Source organism: Triticum dicoccoides, chromosome 3B (assembly GCF_002162155.2).
Source record: "Triticum dicoccoides isolate Atlit2015 ecotype Zavitan chromosome 3B, WEW_v2.0, whole genome shotgun sequence".
Classification (NCBI taxonomy): Eukaryota; Viridiplantae; Streptophyta; class Magnoliopsida; order Poales; family Poaceae; genus Triticum; species Triticum dicoccoides.
In genome coordinates, this window is record NC_041385.1 from 820,526,035 (window position 1) to 820,532,550 (window position 6,516).

The 6,516-nt window shown below is 48.1% G+C and overlaps 1 pseudogene; it reads right to left on the reverse strand.

Moving 5' to 3' along the window:
* Positions 1-4,613: 4,613 nt before the first annotated feature.
* Positions 4,614-5,879, reverse strand: LOC119282483 (annotated as a pseudogene).
* Between the last annotated feature and the right edge of the window lie 637 nt (positions 5,880-6,516).

The window sequence follows — 6,516 nt, forward strand, 5'->3', positions numbered from 1 at the left end:
ACCATTTATCTCGTACCCTTTGAAAGTCATTATATTCGAAGATGGTAACTGGGCAGCAAGTACAGGTCATCTTCAATAGAGGTGTCATGCATGGTACGTGTCTGCAACTAGCTGGCGAAACTCCTGGTTTGTTCACGTGTAATCTAGTCATCAGACCGCTCCGGGTGTTTGGAGCGTAGCAAATTCTTGTGTTCATCCATATACGGAACCACCAAGGCGGAATTCTGTAGAACTGTGTAGTGTGCTTCAGTGAGAGAATGTCCGTCCATACATATTATTTGTTTCCCTCCTAGCGTGCCTTTTCCATCCAGTCTGCCCTTATGCCACGATTCAGGAACACCAATCGGCTTAAGGTCAGGAATAAAGTCAATACAAAACTCAATGACCTCCTCATTTTGATGGCCCTTGGAGATGCTTCCTTCTGGCCTAGCACGGTTATGAACATATTTCTTTAAGACTCCCATGAACCTCTCAAAGGGGAACATATTGTGTAGAAATACAGGACCCAAAACGTTAATCTCTTCGCATAGGTGAACTAGGACGTGCATCATGATGTTGAAGAAGGATGGTGGGAACACCAACTCGAAACTGACAAGACATTGCACCAAATCATTCTGTAACCTTGGTATGATTTCTGGATCGATTACCTTCTGAGAGATTGCATTGAGAAATTGACAGAGCTTCACAATTGCTAATCGAACGTTTTCGGGTAGAAGCCCCCTCAATGCAACCGGAAGCAGTTGCGTCATAATCACGTGGCAGTCATGAGACTTTAGGTTCTGGAACTTTTTCTCTGCCATGTTTATTATTCCCTTTATATTCGACGAGAAGCCAGACGGTACCTTAATACTGAGCATGCATTCAAAGAAGATTTCCTTCTCTTCTTTGGTAAGAGCGTAGCTTGCATGACCCTGATGTATTGCGTCTTCTCCGTGCATACGTTGCTGGTCCTCCCGTGCCTCAGGTGTATCTTTTGTCTTCCCATACACGCCCAAGAAGCCAAGCAGGGTCACGCAAAGATTCTTCGTCACGTGCATCACGTCGATTGCGGAGCGGACCTCTAGGTCTTTCCAATATGGCAGGTCCCAAAATATAGATTTCTTCTTCCACATGGGTGCGCGTCCGTCAGCGTCCTTCGGAACAGGTTGTCCGCCAGGACCCTTTCCAAATATCACCTTCAAATCCTTGACCATATCATGTACATCAGCACCAGTACGGTGGCGAGGCTTCGTCCGGTGATCCGCCTCACCTTTGAAATGCTCGCCTTTCTTTCTTACGGGATGCCTGCTCGGAAGAAATCGACGATGTCCCAGGTACACATTCTTCTTACAACTATTCAAATATATACTGTCGGTATCATCCAAACAGTGCGTGCATCCGCGGTATCCCTTGTTTGTCTGTCCTGAAATGTTACTGAGAGCAGGCCAATCATTGGTGGTCACGAACAGCAACGCCTTTAGGTCAAATTCTTCCCCCATGTGCTCATCCCACGCACGTACACCTGTTCCATTCCACAGTTGTAAGAGTTCTTCAACTAATGGCCTTAGGTACACATCAATGTCGTTGCCGGGTTGCTTAGGGCCTTGGATGAGCACTGGCATCATAATGAACTTCCGCTTCATGCACAACCAAGGAGGAAGGTTATACAAACATAGAGTCACAGGCCAGGTGAGATGGTTGCTGCACTACTCCCCAAAAGGATTAATGCCATCTGCGCTTAGACCAAACCATACGCTCCTTGCGTCATCTGCAAACTCCTTCCCGTACTTTCTTTCGATTTTTCTCCATTGCGACCCGTCAGCGGGTACTCTCAACTTTCCGTCTTCCTTACGGTCTTCTCTGTGCCATCGCATCGCCTTGGCATGCTCTTTGTTTTGGAAAAAAACGTTTCAACCGTGGTATTATAGGAGAATACCACATCACCTTGGCAGGAATCTTCTTCCTGGGGCGCTCGCCTTCGACATCACCATGCTCATCGCGGCTGATCTTATAGCGCAATGCACCACACACCGGGCAAGCGTTCAAATCCTCGTACTCACCGCGATAGAGGATGCAATCATTAGGGCATGCATGTATCTTCTGCACCTCTAACCCTAGAGGGCAGACAACCTTCTTTGCTTCGTACGTACTCTCGGGCAATTCGTTGTCCTTTGGAAGCATATCCTTTATCATTACCAGCAACTTTCCAAATCCCTTGTCAGATACACCATTCTCTGCCTTCCATTGCAGCAATTCTAGTGTGGTGCCCAGCTTTTTCTTGTCACCTACGCAATTCGGGTACAACAATTTTTTGTGATCCTCTAACATGCGCTGCAACTTCTTCTTCTCCAAATCACTTGCGCAGTTTCTCTTTGCATCGGCAATGGCCCGACCTAGATCATCAACGGGCTCATCTGATGCCTCTTCTTCAGCTTCTTCCCGCATTGCCGGCTCATCTTCTTCCCACATTACCGGCTCAGCTTCTTCCCCCATTGTTGTATCATCGTATTCAGGGAACCCATGGCCAGGATAGCTGTCGTCGTCCTCTTCTTCTTCATTGTCTTCCATCATAACCCCTCTTTCTCCGTGCTTGGTCCAAACATTATAGTGGGGCATGAAACCGGACTCAAACAGGTGGACGTGAATGGTTCTTGACGTAGAGTAATTGCGAACATTCTTACAGCCAGCACATGGACAAGGCATAAAACCATCCGCCCGCTTGTTTGCCTCAGCTGCAAGCAGAAAAGTATGCACACCCTCAACGAACTAGGGAGAGCATCGGTCATCGCACATCCATTGCCGGCTCGTCTTCATTACACAACACCGAATAGACTAAATTAATACAAGTTCATACATAAAGTTCATACAACACTTAAATGCAACAAACAAATAACTCTCTAGCTAAAGCATTTAAATGCAACAACAAATGCGATCAAGATCGCAACTAAGGTAACAATTGATCCAACAGCATAATGATATCAAGCCTCACAATCGATGGCATATTTTCTAATCTTTCTAATCTTCAAGCGCATTTTCTCCATCTTGATCTTGTGATCATCGACGACATCGGCAACATGCAACTCCAATTCCATCTTCTCCCCCTCAATTCTTTTCAATTTTTCTTTCAAGTACTCGTTTTCTCTTTCAACTAAATTTAACCTCTCGACAATAGGGTCGGTTGGAATTTCCGGTTCATATACCTCCTAGATAAAAATATCTATGTCAATTTGATGGGCATAATTTGTCATAAACACGAAATGCAACAAATAGTTTTAAAAGAGAATATACCACATCCGAATCATAACAAGGACGAGGGCCGACGGGGACGGATATCAAAACCATGGCACTATGTATAACAAACAACGTACGGGTAAGATAATTATTATACGAGTAACTATATATCCAAATCACACAAACATCAATTTTTTATATAAAATTTCATGAACAAGAGGCTCACTACAAGGTGGTGCCGGCGACGGGACGGTGCGGGCGATCGACGGTGGTTACGACGGAGATTTAGAAGGCACTAAGTAAACCACACCTACATATGCAAACTAAGTGTTATTTTGACCTCATATTGCATATAAATCAAATACTACCACATATAATTCCTCCGAAATTACTAAAACCCACAATTAATCACTATATAAACCAATGCAAGAGCTAATCTAGCAATGAGAGATGAAAGGACAAAGTTGCTAACCTTGGTGATCATTTGAATGGATGAGGGCCTGCAAATCTTGACAAATTTGGGGCAAATTTTGTGATGAACTCGAGAGGAAGAAGGGAAGAACAGAGGAGAGGGAGAGGGGAAAGGGGGAAGAACAGAGTGCGGGTGGACGAAGGGTTTATATAGGACGACCTTTAGTACCGGTTCGTGCCACAAACCGGTACTAAAGGTGCTGGAAGGGCCCCACTCTGACAACATCCTGCTACCACTTTCTTTAGTACCGGTTCGTGGCACGAACCGGTGCTAAAGGTTCGCCACGAACCGGTACTAAAGAGCTCCTCCCGCCTAGCCGTTGGAACCGGCACTAATGGACACATTAGTGCCGGTTCTATTACAAACCGGGACTAATGTGTCTCACATTTGACCCTTTTTCTACTAGTGATGGGATGACACCCCAGCCAACGAATCCGTGTTGGTTGGAGTCAGATCCGCTGCCCGCCATGCTAGAGAACGTCGGAGATCACCGGACGGGAGTTTGGGTGGTGGAGTGGAGTGGAGTGAAGTGGCTAGGGTTTGGCACAAGGAGCGGATGGGGATGAATATATCTGGGTTCATGTGGGCCAGCTTGGGCCGGAACCAACGTGATGGACGAAGTCGGGCACGCGCGGGCCTCCCCATATCCACCCCATATTTGGGCTGGATATGCGGGTGTCCGTCGACTCGGGCATTTGAGGCCGGTTTGAGGCGCCCGTCTGGTCAGATGTTTTTGACCGGTCACTAACCGGGCCGCCCACCCACACATTTGAGTTGGGTTTGGAGTGCCAAACACTCCCATAAATATAAATCGATTGACTTCTAAAAGCTAAATCACACTCGTTCGAACTTCGAAGCATCAATATCAATGGAAGTTCCACATATGCACGAGTTGAAATAAATTTATCCCAGTGACACTAAACGTGGGTGATCAGAGTTTGCTGCAGTCGGCTGTTTGGAAAGAGAGCTCATCCTTGGCAAGGTCGTACAGCAGGTGGATGTTCTGCAGCTGGAAGTTGCCGATGATGCTCATGTCGTTGGATGTATCGATGACCATGCATGACGTGGAACTGTCCAGCGGCACCCAGTAGTTCTCCGGGGGCAGCACCATGTCCGCTCTGCCACTAAAGTGGAGCACCATGGACGGCACTTTCTTTTCCTGCGCCACTGCCACACACAGATCCATCTCGCTGTCAGCGGGTGGCGGCACGAGGCTCCCGTTCAGCTGCCTCTGGAGCTCCTCGCGCAGGGGCCCATACGCCCCGTGGGCCAGACCCGTAGTGGGGGTGCCGGAGTCGACGATGACACCGCCGCCGGTGCCGTTTGGTTTCAAAGCGAACACGGCCGGTGGGATGGGCAACCTTGTCTGTCCCACACTTATACCGACAAGTGGAACGTAGTAGAATGGGTACTCTTTAGGGCCTTGCACGAAAGACATGGACATCACAGGGCTGTCGCCACTAAGGCTCGCCAAGGCGCCGACGAAAAGGTGGCTGCTCGCACCGATAGTGGCGTTGCTGCCGAGGTAGGGAGTGTGGCAGTAGGAGAACTTCTTGGCGCCCGCCTGAGAGACGAGCGATAGGGGGCCGCGGCCAAGCCCTATGAGGCCGGACGCCCCGTCAAGGGACCCCGGAGCAATCATCAGCGACTCGACGCAGCCGAACGTGAGCCTCGCTGAGCCGTTTTGAAAGGCGAAGACCTCGGTGTCGATAGTCCCTGAGGCGTCGCCGGCGCCGTAGAAAGCCCTGAAAGCGCAGCTTCCGTCCGGGCGGCACGAGTGCTCCTGGGTGGCCAGGCACAAGGCGTCGTTGCATGACATGGGATGGAAGGTGTTTGACATGGACGCGTTATAGTGGGGCAGGCCCTGCTTGACGCATTGGCTTCAGTAGGAGCACTGCGTCCAGATGAGGTCACTGCCGGTGTCAATGAGGGCCTAGGCGCGCTGCGGTGGGGTGCCGATCAGGTACTCTGCAATGTACTGGCTGGTGTTCCAGTGGACCGGCAGGGTCACGTCCACAAAGGATGCCAGGCGCTGCCGGCTGCTTGCCATGGCGCGCTGCACGCGCTCTGCCGCGGTGTAGCTGCCCTTGCCATCAACGTGCCTGAGTTCCATGTGGAACCCTGGGCTACTACAAGTAACTAGGGTAGCAGCAATGGCGCACAAGACAACAACGATCAGCACCAGGCTTATTTCCATCGTTTCCATTGTTGGTTTGGTGCTATAGCTCCTCACGATGTTGTAGCTTAATTTGTAACTTGTGGCCTCCATATATATGCATCTGGGTAACATGTGGAAACAAAACAACTGACGGAGGATCGAGGATGATACATCCATAATTTATTACACTAGCTTGTATAATCAACTCTTGGGTGCCGGCCTGAACCATGAATGGGATTGGGCGGACTTCCTTACGGATCAATATGCATAGGATAGTTGTACTAGCACCAAGCAGCTGTGGTTGCATCGCTGATCTGTTCAAAGTGTCGACCTTTACAAGAAGCTGGGATTTTGTCGCCAGTTCCTAGTCTGTGTTTTTAGCATTGTTCTCAAGGGTTCCTAGTCCATTATTCAAGGCGATAATCCTCTTGATATAACATTATGACTTATTATTATAGAATTTTCATGGTTTTCACTTTCAATGAGATTTTGATGAAATTCACTGAATTTCATTAATTTCAGCAGTCACTGAAATATTTACCTTTCAGCCAAAATATTTCAGCAATTTTAGTAGTACACATGAATTCAAATATCTTTCAAAATTATTTTAGAAAAAATCAAATATTTAATTGATTTCAAGTGAATATTTCGACCTTTTGGCCGAAACGAAAACTTA